Raw genomic sequence first — 15,297 nt, forward strand, 5'->3', positions numbered from 1 at the left:
TCTTGCTTAACTCAGAATTCTATGCAATTTCTTGAAGATGATGTAGGGGTCTGAGACGATCCTTAAAACTAGGTAGATTTTACCAGCAAAGCCTATCGTGGCTGCTGTATTAAACAGACGGAAAACATTTGAAGAATGTTACGTACAGGGCAATCAACTGTCGGAATCGTAAATATTACTGTTCTATTTCACAATATGAGTTCATCCGAAGAGGATGAAATAGCCATAGCAGCGATATCTATTCTGTTGTTGGCACAACATCCCCCCTCCCCCAAAAAGAGAGAGAAAAGAGGAGCTGCTGTGCCAGGAAGTGAATTCTTCGCCGCAATAATGCACAGGAAAGCACCGTACTTTCAATGGTGAATAATAAACTACTTGCAGAAGATCCTCGTTCCTATAAAAAATTCTGCAGAATGGACTATTCAGAATTCCATACGCTATTGAAATCTGTAATTCCGAAAATTCGGCAGCAACATATTAACATGAGGGAGTCTGTATTCGCTGAAAAAAGGTTTGTCGATTTTTGCATGAACTAGACTAAAACTGAAAACCAAGTGATTTGATCAAATATGTAAATTGTGGCAGTTATCAGGCGCGGAAAGCTAAAATAAAGGAGGAAGAGCAATTTTCTAGTATGGGTACTGACGGTACCCGCTCAACTCACTACCCACAAAAAATAATCCATAAACTTATACCACGACGGGAGCACCTCTCATGCACAACACCCGGACTTTTTGTATTGTGCCAGCGTTCTAGTACTGTTCCCTAAAATTGCACTAAGGCCACACAACACTCATGACAAATAACTTTTATTGTTTTTGGCGCTGGTTTACTTTTGGCGCACCACATTTTGGAAGATTTACAACTAAAATTCAATACTTTGCATGAAAAGGCATATTTATAAAGAACAAATTTCTGCAAGCGATAGAATTAAATACAAAGTAATACACCTGTATTTTATGTTTATAAGTGTATGATTACTTGGGTAAAAACATTGCAAATACGGTGTACTTCATAGTAACAATTTAAGAGTATATGAGAAAAGGGCTTCCCCGTGCCTACTCGTATGATTAGGCGTGGTGCAGCCTCGCTTAGGTCAGACGTTATTCGTTCGCTTTTTCTCATGTTTCGTTTTGAGTATTTACTCATTTCATTTTAATCTTTCGAGTTCCTATGGTCGATGGTCCCCACAGGATGGCGACCCTATTCTATCTCGATACTGGGGGGGGGGGGGAAGGGAGAGACTGTGGTATCTTAGAGCCTTAGGCAGCTCTGGGGCACTACAATACAGTATCCAAATTTTCCTTGTTTCCTGCCTATATAAGTCATCTCACAGAAGGGCACAGATACTTCAAACCAGGGGCGGATCCAGGACGGACGGGGGGGGGGGGTTGTAGTACTACTTAGAGCTACTTTTAAGAGTTCCAAACTCTGGGATGGGTTTAATTTATATATATATATATATATATATATATATATATATATATATATATATATATATATATTTTTAAAAAAAAAAACCTTTCCTCTTCTGTGGGGGAGAGCGATCGTCCCCTGGATCCGCCGCCACTGTTTCAAACAACTTACAGTTGTGATATTGGTTCTTCGTTTCCAATGGAAGTAATTTGCTTTGTGAAACAGCTGAAATCTGAAATAAGTGTTCAGAATTCTGCGTTTGATCTAACAAGCCTTTTAATTGTGAAATATGTCATTGGCGTCTAGCTTTTCAGAACTTATTACCGCGTATTTGTTGTTTTTGACGCTCTCTGTCTCTTGTCAGAGTACTGGAAGAGGTCGTTCTCAAAATTGAAATTTATAATAATAATAATAATAATGATAATAAACCTATGTGAGAAGCACAATTGGCCAAAATATATTAAGTATTCTAGCACTGCTTCCAATAAATGCGAACGAAGCTGAAAAAATGGATGTACGGGAGTTAATAAAGCATTTTGCTGACAGAAAAGCATGAAGAAAACTATTTACAACGCTGACCTTAAGCCGATTGGGCCGATTGCTCCCAATCGGGCCCCGCGCTAGTGCCGTTTACTCTACTGTCCAATCTCTGATCTACATTTCAATGCCATTTTAACAGCATATTAGGCCCAGAGCAAACAAGTGCGTTGTGGTCCCTGTGATTAAATTTTGCTTTAATACATGTAATTAATATATGCCAGTCTGCTCGCGGGGCCCCCAGCCAAGTGACTATGTTACCGTTAAGATAGCTCTGGTATTCTCGGTTGTCAAAATGAAATCTTTAAGTTTTACGTCCCACGGTTATGCCGGTTAGGCTAAAGGAGACGGTGATGATGAGAGATGAGTAAAAATGGTGGAATGAAGAAAGTGGGAGGAAACGGGAGAACCCCGAGAAAACCCACGAGCACGGTGTTTGTCCACCACAAAGTTCACTTGGCGGGGGCTGGGATCGAACCCGGGACCCCAAGCACCAGAGGTGAACGCTCTACCACTGAGCCACCGCGCCCCCCTCTCGCTTGTCAAGTACACACAAGATATTGTAATACAGGTACGTCCATGGACTTCACAAGAGAGGGTATGGCCTCTCTCTAACCAGTAAATGAATAGTTTGTATTAAGTTTCCGGGCATAGCCAAATATTTTCTGAATTTAATGCTGCAGTAGTGTATTTATTTATTTATTTTTACGTTTACAACTTCTGTTGTAAAAATAAATGTCATGTCCAGAGAGAATTCTGCACACCCCCAACATCCATAATACTCCTCCAAATTCCCCTACACACACCCCTGGGCATAAAAATATTGTTTTCTTTGAGTTTGGGAAATAACTTATATCATTATTCTGGGTGCACACCCTCTTTTATTTTGAACACCCAGCTAAGTAAAAGTCCCTGGCGTTCACACTGATTGTGTCTTGTGATATTACCGTGAATACCGAGATGGTATCAAATAAATCAACCTCAGTGCGACTTTGCATATCCTTTCTCATACGAGGGCTATCCAGAAAGTAGATTACGTTTTGGAATAAAAAATCAACAAAGTATAGGAAACAAATTTTATTATATACAGATGAAAGCCACACACAAATACTACTTTTCGACATAGTCACCATTCAAATTAAGGCATTTATCGTAGCGATGTACGAGCTTGGAAATTCCTTCGTCGAAAAATTCGGCCGCCTGCGACTTCAACCACTTCGTTACCTCTTCTTGCAGCTGTTCGTCGTCATCAAAACGCTGCATAGCCAGCCACTTCTTCATTGCTGGGAATAGGTGGAAGTCGCTCGGTGCCAGGTCGGGACTGTACGGCGGATGAGGAAACAACTCCCACTGAAAAGATTCAAGAACTTCACGCGTGACATTTGCCGTGTGGGGCCGGGCGTTGTCGTGAATCAACAAGATCTTAGAGCTCAACATTCCTCTGCGCTTGTTTTGAATTGCTCTTCTGAGGTGTTGCAGAGTTTGGCAATACCTTTGAGCGTTTATTGTAGTGCCTCTTTCCAGGAAGTCCACCAAAATCACACCTTTTCTGTCCCAAAAAACAGTCGCCATCATCTTCCTTGCCGACATTGTTTGCATGCATTTCTTGGGTTTTTGGGGAGAACCTGTGTGCCCCCACTGCATTGATTGCAATTTCGTTTCACAGTTCACGTGTTTCACCCATGTTTCGTCACCAGTAACGATGCGATCGAGTAAAGAGTCACCATCCTTATTGTAGGCGTCCAAAAAGTGCAACGCTGCAGCCATTCGCTGATTTTTGTGGTCCTCTGTCAAGATTTTTGGAATCCATCTTGCACAAAACTTGTGGTAACCAAGCTTTTCGCTGATGATTTCGTGCAACAAACTTCGCGAAATTTGTGGAAAACTCAAAGAAAGTTCCGTTATTGTGAACTTTCGATTTTCACGGACTTTAACATCGACTTTTTCGACAAGTTCGGCAGTCACTTTGCTGGGTCTCCCACTTCGATCTTCGTCGTGAACATTGGTTCGGCCATTTTTAAATCTTATGACCCACTGTCGCACTCCACCTTCAGTGATAATGTTGTCCCCATACACTTCACACAGCTGCCGATAGATTTCTATCGGTTTACAGTTTTTTGCTGTCAGAAACCTTATTACTGCACGCACCTCGCAGCTCGCGGGATTTTCAATTAACGCAGACATTTCAAACCGTCACAGTATCTTAACGGAGCACAGCACGAACCTCTCACTAGCACGGCTAGATGCCGACTGAGCTGCGCAACGCTCTGACCCCAAGATGGCCGCGCTAGCCCCGCCCCTAGCGGACACAGACGAAAACGTAATCTACTTTCTGGATAGCCCTCGTATTATAGCTATATTAAAAATAGAAAATCAGAAGGCAAACTTTGGTCTCTCCTGCGAAATATCCCGTGGATGTATTTTTCTTTTAAATCAAGTCAGGAAAACTGAATGTAAATTGAGTGCGTACTGAATAGATGGCTGTTTGTGAAGGTTTGTCTTCTAACTCGAAGAATCCAATGGGAAATGTCATCCATATTTCATCAATTCCTTAAAATTTGTGATCGTCTCGTCACCATTTCATTTTGTCTGCAGTTTATGACGATTTCAAACTGATTATAACTTTTATAAGTAGCTACCTACGAGGTTCTCACTAGCGTAGGTTTTCCTGACTTGAATTTGTTTCGGGGGCCGCGGTGGCTCAGTGGTAGAGCGTTCACCTCTGGTGCTTGGGGTCCCGGGTTCGATCCCAGGCCCCGCCAAGTGAACTTTGTGGTGGACAAACACCGTGTGCGTGGGTTTTCTCGGGGTTCTCCCGTTTCCTCCCACTTTCTTCATTCCACCATTTCATTCATTCCTCATAATCACCGTCTCCTTTAGCCTAGCCGGCATAACCGTGGGACGTAAAACAAAGATTTCATTTCATTTCATTTGAATTTGTTTCAAAAAGATACTCCTGTTAATCTTTGAACCAACGAATTCATAATACTGTGCATTTCATTATGTTTTACAAATATGAACTTATGACACATAGGTTTCACCATTGTATTTCTCGTAAAATTCTAGCACAATTCGATATATTACAAGACCCTCTTCCTATTTGAAAAAGTCGAACGAGATAAGATGGCGGTCATGATAAGCATACCCTCAAATAGATGTCTACTTCCGGTGACGATTAATGCTTTTGTTTTTGATCCCTTTACCCGTTGTACAGTCAGCGACTGTAAAAAGTGGAGGTTGGATACATAAGAAATGATAGCTTTTTCCAGTAGCACAATAGTTTCACTGTATGTCTGATAGTTGGACAACCAACATGACAGCAAACACATGCCCGAAAACATAACATGCCAGGATATTCCTCCATTTGGAGGAAAAAGTATTACTATCTGAGAGCATCACTTAGAGAAACAACCACGAGATAAATCTGCAGAAATTCCATTCGCGTTAAGTTCAAAGAGATAGGAATTAAAGCAAAGGAAACAAAAACAATAATACGCATCATGTAGAGACCGAAAAAGTATGGAAAGCTAAACAAAATGAGAAAAGAAGGAAAGAGGGAAAGGAAAGAGCAAAAGACATGGGAATAAATTAAATTTTAACACTTAAGGATAAACAGTCTCCGTCTTTCCCCCTGCCCCCTGTATTGTCTTGGTTTTTCTCCCTTCATAGGATAAATCTCTTTCAGTATCAAACGCGAACATCATTTATAGTTTTTAATTCTTTGAAAAAAAAAATGTAACTCAGTCTAGACTCAGACTCGAACACAGAATCCTTAGAACGACAGTCACACACGGTACCCACTTATCTACACAGGCTCTATCAACTGCGTTTATAAATAACTCATTACGCGCGCTGTTATCAAATGTGTTAAATCAGCAATTGTCGGTGAGTTACTCTAGTTACACTTGAAGTTTGAATTTTATTTACGTCCTTGAGCCATCTACGGCAACAGGCCCCATGTTTTAATTAAAAGCGTTTGTTCTGCAGATTAAATCAAGAATAAATTAACCTATTATGAATTAATCTCTTGGGTGGACTAACACACACACACAAACAAACCACAACAGACACACACACACACACATACTTGCATTATATATATACATGGGCGGCGATTAGGGGGTGCAAAGGATGGCAGTTGCCCCCCACTTTATTGAAGCAACCCATTAATGTATATGTCGTAGTTTTATTTGGAAATATAAAGATTTTGTATGCATTACTGTTTCATAGAAAAATGGTGCTATATAATATTTGCCGTTGCATGAGTACGTATGGGTTGTTTTCCCGTGAAGTTAAGAAAGCTAGAGGAATTTCGTTTTAAGTGCGACGGAAAACAATCCAAAAATTCGAGCATATTTTCAATCCAGAGATATAGAAGCCAAATCTGTTAAATTCATTTTCAGTTTTGTCAGGAAACGAAGAAGTGATGCCCTTATGTTTCAGAATTGTTGAACAATTTTCTAGTTTAGTGGTCCCTACTTAATACAAATTAATGAAATCAACCACTAAACAAAAAAAGCTGCTCAACAATTGAAAACAAGAGGCGTCACTTTTTCTTCGTTCTCAGACAAAATTCAAAACTGGATTTAGCAGATTTTGCTTCTATATCCCCTTCTTATAAGGGCTCGATATGTTAGTCAGCCGCTTTGAAACTAATTGAGAGAACATTTCGCAAAAACAAAAGTATTTCACAAGTTATTCTTTAATTGAACAAAAATTGACAATTCCTCTTCTTTCTAAAGTAAGGAATATTGATTAAAAAGAGCGTAATAAGAAACAACTACCTTTTTCATTATTTTGTAATGTAATATACGAGTGAAGTGGTGTGTGTTTAGGGGTGTAAGTGTATATACAATTAACTTTAGTGAATTCAACATAATTCTAGGTTTTAGGATTATTTTGTATAGCAGGAGTGTGGAGTGATTCTAAGTATTGTGTTTTGATGTGTTCCAAGAAAGTTGAAACTGCACCTAATGGCAACGAATATGTTTCGGGAAGCTGCAAAAGCAAATACTGCTTTAAATGTCGTAGCATATGGTTGTAGTATTTACTGTCTTTCATTTTCTAAGAGTAATAACATACGTTTAATAGCATATCTGAAATTAAAAATTAAGTTGTTCAATTACCGCCAGTTTCAGTATAACATCTACAAAACAAGACTCGTTATTCATTACTATGATTAATAATATCCTTTCTATTTATTTGGTTTGCAAATTTGTTATTAAATAATCTGATTACACAATTTTCCAGACAGAATTTTAAGATGTTCATGAGCAAGGAATCAAATCTCTTCTTACACTTTCGTTATTTAAGAGTACAAAGGTCTAGTACCTATTTGCGCTAGCCTTGTCAATTTACTTAATAAAATATGAAATACGATATATCGTGCTTTAACTGAAAAAATATAGTATCCTATTAGTTATACAACCTTTCATCAAAGTGTTAGAAACAACCAGGGAAACTAAGATTGATATACAAATATTCAGATCATGTCTTGCCCCCTACTTTTAACGTCCAATCGCCGCCACTGTATATATATATATATATATATATATATTATTGATTAAGGATTAAATGAGTTATTTCGTAAATTTTCGAAACGGATCTTGAAGGAAGTCGTCGCAACAGTAATGACATCTCGTAGCATTGTTACGTAACACACACAATATAAATAAAGCTTCAAAAGCAGAAGTGACAGGTTGTGGCGTGGATAATTCGGTAAGGTGTCTGCTTCTAGAGTGGGCAGCGCGGGTTCGAGTCTCGAATACACCGATAAATTTTTTCTTTCAAAATACATTTCTATATTTTTATATATGTTATTAATAATTGGTTTCTTGCATTTTTTGTAAATTATCTTATATTAGAGGAATTTAAATAAAGTCAGGAAGGTTAAGACACATATATATGATTGCTTTATCCGTATATGCAGTCCAGAGATGGAGTGGGTCAGTGGGCCACTTGTCAACAGAACGTGCCCACGGCGAACCACCGGGACCTACTCTGGCCCACCGACCCATTCTGCTCAGTGCATTGTAGACAGCTTCTGAACACTGGTGAATTTGTCTACGTTTTACTCTCAAGGCATCCTTTTTCTTCTTTTTTTCATTTGTTTCTATTGAGAAAAGAACTTCAGGCAATCTTAGATATTGATGTTTGCAATTATAATAATAGCAATAGGACTTATTAGTTAGCTTTGAGACGCAGCCTGTGATTTTTTAGAGGAGCTAACTACTGTATAAAAAAAAATGTTTGAACCGTACCGTACCGAATGTATATACCGTACTTTGCACATCAGGGGTTACTTTGCACAAAATATGAAAAGAGTTTCACAGTCGTCTGTCGGCAAAACCATGAACAGAAAAGAAAAGGTTTCAACTGGCACCGTAAGATAGAACATCTAACTGTATTTTGGCTATAATGTTGGCGGTTAACATCAGTTCTAATTACCGAGAGGGTTCATTGTTGTAGAGGTATGGAAAGCACTCACTGTAAAGGCCGCCAAAATTTGACAGATATCACGTACGAGATTTTCCGTCAAAGTTAAGCCAGTTTCGTAGAATACTACTGTGGATAATGGAACTTCGATGCAATCAGGGACATACGCAGGAATTTATTTCGGGAGGGGTCCAAACCTTTCCAGGGGAGGTCCAAACACAATTTCAGGCTAAATTATATTAAAAAATGTAAAATAGCCCCTAAAATTAGACTAAATTTACAAGAAGTCCGGATTTCGGGGGGGGGGAGTCCGGACCCCCAAGACCCACCCTCTGTGTACGTCCCTGGATGCAATAGTTGAAATTGAAATGTGAAACGTTTTAAAGTCATAAAAATGTAAAACTGGGAGAAGGTAGTTTCAGTCTCTACTCGGGGTTCCTTTGCACCGGTCCAAAAATACCGCTTAGATAGGAAATAATTACTACTAGAACCTACTGCATTCTAAATTTAGGTAAATTTCCTATTTAGGAAGATGTTGGAATGAATTTCTTGTTGATAAATAAATTATGAACAGTGGTGGATTCAGAAAAGTAGTTTGAGAGAGGCTTCAACCACAAATATTTCTTTTTTTTTTTTTTTTTTAGAAATGACTAGACTTTTTCGGGGGGGCTTCAGCTTATACGCATAAGAATGACTAACATTAGATTTTGAAAAGGAAAGCATGCAATTTGGGTAGTTTTCATCCTGAAAGTCCCAAATCCCATAAATGTCCCACTAATTACGGTTGGGGTGATATTCTTGGACATAAGGAACAACCAAGGAAAATCAGTTCACGGGGATTTTTTTCTGTCCCTGAGTTGGCATTTTTGTGGGACATATGCTAAACTATTAGAATGCGGTTCCTGTGCCAGTAGCAGAAAATACATACTTTTCTTTACAAATATCGATAATTCAAACTAAGTACTAATACCAGTAGCATCATTCTAATATTAATATTTGTAGATTGCATGCAGTTTTGTGTAGAAAGTCAAATGTATAAATGTTGAAGGGAAAACATTGCACGGAAACGTTATGTTCGTATGTCGAACATACTTTTTTGCACGTTGTGCAAAGTAACCCCAGCTATGGGGTTACTTTGCACCAAAGTTTATATTTCAATAGCTATGGTTATACTGAATGTTTACTAATGAACATGCACTAATGTTTTCCTTACATATCTAGCTATTATATGTTTAAAATACAGTGTTCTAAATAATTACGTTTGTAAGTTAAATGCAATTTTCTTTAAAATGGCTTATATCTTGTGCAAAGTACACAAAGTCTTACGGTACTAAGTTTCATCTCACTAACGCGAAGTACTCTATTTGTTATGTATTTTTAACCCTCTCTCCTCTATTAGGATACGCACTTTAATAAATATGACGTGACAAAAATCCAGTTTGAGGTAGGTGTTAACTATGTTAAAAACTTCACACCGAACGGTTCAACCATTTCCTTTACGTTAAGCAATGTGTTTTTTATTTGTATAATACAGACGTACCCTCATGAAAAAAAAAATGCGCGTATACTGTAACAAACGATTTTTCACAATTATTCCATTTTCCTTACGTTTATGGGTAAAATTCAGTTATTAGTAAGTTGAGATAATAGAAAGCAATCCATCCAAGAAGATATTTCCAGAAAAGATAATAAAATAATAAAAATATAACAAAAAACAAAATTATGCTCGGTTTGCAAAGTATGTGTGTGTGTTTCTTTTTAGAGTATTGACTCTCTCTGTCTCTCATTTTTTCATATCCACAAGTGCAAGAAATGCAATCATAAGTCTGTGTAAGGAATAAAGAATGCTTTCTTTAAACAAAACTAAATTATACAGCTCTATTTGTGAGGAACACGAATGCTTCCAAAATATGCCATGGATATTAACTATAATCATAACGTTCTTCTGAATTATACAGTAGCGTGAAAAACTGATAATAAAATGATGTAACAGGCATATTTTTTTTCTAGCGTGACAGCACATTAAACATAACAAATTAAATTTTGGGGATTACAAATTATCACTTTGCGTGTCGGTGTAGGCCTATTCGTTTTCACATTCGAGCGACGAAAGAAGAAAGTGTGGTGATAGTTATAAAAATCGAATACGAGATTTCAATGGATTCAAGTTACATGGCCCCTACATATCGAAAAAATTAGTTTTCCATGTCTGCCCATCTATTCGTCTGTCGGTTCGTCACTGTTTTACATGCACTGAATTAGAGGCCATACCGTTCAATGTATCTGGAACGAATTCTAGATGTAACGTTTTAATAACATACTCTCGTTTCGAATTTTATATCCTTCGACACCTAAAAGTAAGGATAGTTTACTGAAGGATGAACATTTAAAATAATTCAGTTTTCTCAAGAAAAAAAAAAGCAGCTGTGACGATTATATTTATTTTTATAAATATATATTTTATTAGCAACTCTCCACCGTAGTATCAATCATTTTTCTGAAAAAATACATATGGTGTAATTTATTGTGTAGTATGCGATCTTTTGCACAATTTTCTCAACCAAATTTCATAAATAAACGTATCATTAATAACCTAACAATATGACAATTCGTTCGTCATGTAAACATTCAAAAGGAGTAGCTTCCTCCTGATGATTTTACCATTGACGCCTCAGGCAATTGTTTCATATTTCGTAAAGAAATGTTTGATTAATAAACTAACATACAGCATAAATCATTTATCCCGATAACATACAGAAGGAGACGTTTTCTCAAGAATTGACTTTTTTTTACAATTTTCTCAGTAATAACTGAGACAAATTTGTTGTAATTTCAGTTAAAATATATTCTGTAATAATCTCACAATATGGTATAACTCACTTGTCCCGAAAAGAGATAGTTTACTTTGACAGTGAAATTTTTCCTGACAATTTGCTTAAAAATTACTCGATATACTTGGTCCAGATTATAAATAATTTACAATATGGCAAAAATCGTTTATCATCAAAATTACAGATAGAAAAGTTTACCTTTGACGGTAAGTTTTTCCCGATGACCTTCCTAAAAAATACTCAGGAGATCTTTGTTGTTCATATTTCATAAATAAATGTTACATAAATAACCTAGCTATATGGTGTAATTCCCTCATCCTGAAAATCTAGAAGTGGTATATTACTTTTGACATTAACTTTTACCCTGCGATTTTCTCAAGGACGACTCAGGCGATTGTGTTCGTATTTCATAAATAAATGTTTTATGAAAACACTAACAATATAGCATAGCTCGTTTGTCCTGAAAAGATCCACAAGGGACATTTATTCTTGGGGTGACGTTTTTCATGATTTTCTCCGAAATTACTCAGACGCTTTTACTTATAGTCCACATACAATTATATCCTTAATAATTGTAATATATGGCTTAAGTTATTTCTAACGGAAATATGACCAATGGGTACTTTACTTTCATGCCTAAAGTTTCTTCTAACAAGCTTTCCAAAACATTATTTTATTGGCAATTTCCCAAATAAATGTTCCAATAATAGCTGCAGCCTAACATGAGTCAGTGTAAGAAATTCGAGCGAGAAAGTACAGTGCGTTTGCTCCGTACCATTTCTTGAATATATTTTTAAATGTTTCCTAATCACAATTTTCGGAACAAAATCGAAAATTCCTTTTAAATGTACCTTGTTGATTCTGGATTTGATTTCCAGTGAGAGCTAGTGTATTTTTGTCCAAGAGATGTGACACGTCGGTGCAGAGAAAAAAAAGTGTTTAAATAAGCCAGACCAAGCTAATCAATAATACAAAGAAATAATATAATGTTACGAAATTATCGAAGAAACGTTGATAATATTAGGTAGGTGCAACTGAAATGTCCAAACGATTATTGTCAATTTCAAAGGTAAAAAAGTGAAAAATTCAATGCCAGGTTAATCAATGGCCACTCACTATCCTACGAAGAAGTGATTGAGATACCAAAAAATGTTGTAATCGCTAGGAGACATGTTAAAAGAACACAGAGGGAGAGAGAGAGTTTAATACTGCAAATCATGGATAGTCTGCACCTTCGTTTGAGGGCGAGTATTGAAGTTCGTAGGCCTACATAGGTTAACATTGAAATGAACATTGCAACACAATACCTGTTTAATATTGATCGGGGCTTGCTGACAGGCTTGCAGGGTATTTGACGGGGTTTGATATTGTAAAGAAAACGATCCTTGTAAACGACTGTGCCTTCCCCACTGTACACTGTAAGTTAAATTCGTGCTTAATTAAAACTATATTTGTTTAAATTTAAAACTGTTGACCGTTATCACCTGTGCATCACGGACAGCAATCAGCCAGTAATTCTTTGTTTCCGCCCTGCGGGAGCTCATGTGGTTCGGATTCCACGTTAATCAGTAGGTCCACGTCAATGTCTTTGTTCATAAGTTTCTTTGTGTGTGGTTTTGCATATACGTGGCGTGGACATTAAATTTTGATTTCTACGCCATATGTATCTAATTACATACACACCTATAGAACGAACACAACAAACTTGGAATATATTATTTGTGTATAGAAAATCATCACGCGGTGCTGCATGGGAGAGCCGTGTGTATGGAATACCATACACATGGCAATCGTGTTGAAAAATGTATAAATAATAATAATAATAATAATAATAATAATAATAATAATAATAATAATAATAATAATAATAATAAATAACAGAAACTCGACAAATATTCTTCCAAATAATAGGAACAAGTTTGCGTCACACTGTTCACTTTGCTGGACACACCAGTGTGCCGCGTTATACCGATTGTGGCACACTGGAATATAGGGTATGGCTTTTTAATTTTTCCGAACTATTTCAACTGCTTCGATTGAAAGGGATCTATAATAATAAGAGTGTAAATTTAGTCTTTTTATCCTTCGACTCAGAAATAAGGTCCGCAAGAATTTCATTTAAAAAATAATATACTCAGAATTTTATATAGTAGTTTGTTTTATTCGAAATTAATATGTCCTGCAACTGTTTTTTGATTGAAATTATTTGAAATGAAATCTTTAAGTTTTCACGTCCCACGTTCATGCCGGCTAGGTTAAAAGAAACAGTGATGATGAGAAATAAGTGAAATGGTCGAATGAGGAAAGTGGGAGAAAACGGGAGAACCCCGAGAAAACCCACGCACACGGTGTTTTTCCAGCACAAGGTTCACTTGACGCGAGCAGGGATCGAACCAAGGACTCCATGCACCAGAGGTGAACTCTCTACTACTGAAACACTGCGGAATCTGAAATTATTTAAAGGAGAAAGGGACTACTTTATGAAAACTTGATGACGAACACATTTGTTAAAAAAAATATCAGCTTTTCGTGAAATATTGCTTATAGGCAGGGGCGGATTAAGGCTTTTGGGGACCTGGAGCCGACTATTTTAAGGGAGCCCTATGTTAAGAATAGTTTCAGCTCATAAATTTTCTTTGCTGCCTTCCACTGCCTCATAGGCTTATCGAACCACCGAGAACTATGCTGTAATATTTTAATGTGCTCCGAGTTTACAATAATTGGTTTAGTTACATTAATTATTAACAGTTAAATAATTATATTCATTATTAACAGTTAAATACTGCTGATGGATAGACTTAATTCTAGCGATAAAGCGAGCGTAACGAGCCGAAAGAAATTTAGCATAGGTCTGTCTATAATATAAGTTTAATGCTATATTTTAGTATTAAACAAAGGGATTTTAAGGGGCCCCCTGACTTTGGAGTCTCGGAGCCTGGGATCCATTGACTGCGCCCTTAATGCGTTAATGCTGATAGATTCAAGGGACCGGGCCTATCCGAGCTAAAAATTCCGATCCGTGCAGACTTCTAGCCCCTGTGTATAAGCTATCTTGGGAAATACAGTAGAGTTTCGCCGGAGGCAGGCAGAACGCCGGAATTTATGGATGTGTTAAGAAAAGACCTATTAAAAGTCAAACTATGATATAATTTTACATATTGTGCATCTAATAATCATGTTTTGTAAGAAATAAATATAATGCATTGAATCAGGGACGCATCGAGCGTGAGGTCCTGGAAGCTGTCCCCTTCCAAAACTCAAGCACTTGTTGAACCTTTTTCCCTTTTGAGGTTCTTTTATATCAGACTAGCAGCGTTCACCCCGCTTCGCTGCGGTCACCCCGGAACGCAATAAACTTTGTTACTTAGATAATTTTTACTTTTTCGCTTTCAAGTGATATGATAAAAACCATAGAAGATTGCAGTAAATGTTAACATTATATCGCCTGTCATTTATGTTAACCCGCCCCGCTTCGCTGCGGTCACCCCCGAACGCAATAAACTTTGTTACTTAGATAATTTTTACTTTTTCGCTTTCAAGTGATATGATAAAAACCATTATAACGCCTGTCATGTATGTTAACCCGCCGAGTGACACGGTCATGCGGGTTGCATATAAATACGTTTATTTTTATACCTATGATGAACTAACAAAGGATTTGTACGTAATGGACACCTGAATGGTCAATTATCTCAAGACACTGGTAATTGAAAATTAAAGTGATATGATAAAAACCATCTAGGGTCCAAATCCTAATAATCCCCCAAAAATAAAAGAAATTGGTTCAGCCGTATTAGCGTGATGAGCGGACAAAGGATTTGTACGTTCTCTTTTATATATATAGATAGCAGCGTTCACCCCGCTTCGCTGCGGTCACCCCGGAACGCAATAAACTTTGTTACTTAGATAATTTTTACTTTTTCGCTTTCAAGTGATATGATAAAAACCATAGAAGATTGCAGTAAATGTTAACATTATATCGCCTGTCATTTATGTTAACCCGCCCCGCTTCGCTGCGGTCACCCCCGAACGCAATAAACTTTGTTACTTAGATAATTTTTACTTTTTCGCTTTCAAG

Source organism: Thermobia domestica, chromosome 8 (assembly GCF_964235325.1).
Source record: "Thermobia domestica chromosome 8, izTheDome1.hap1.1, whole genome shotgun sequence".
Classification (NCBI taxonomy): Eukaryota; Metazoa; Arthropoda; class Insecta; order Zygentoma; family Lepismatidae; genus Thermobia; species Thermobia domestica.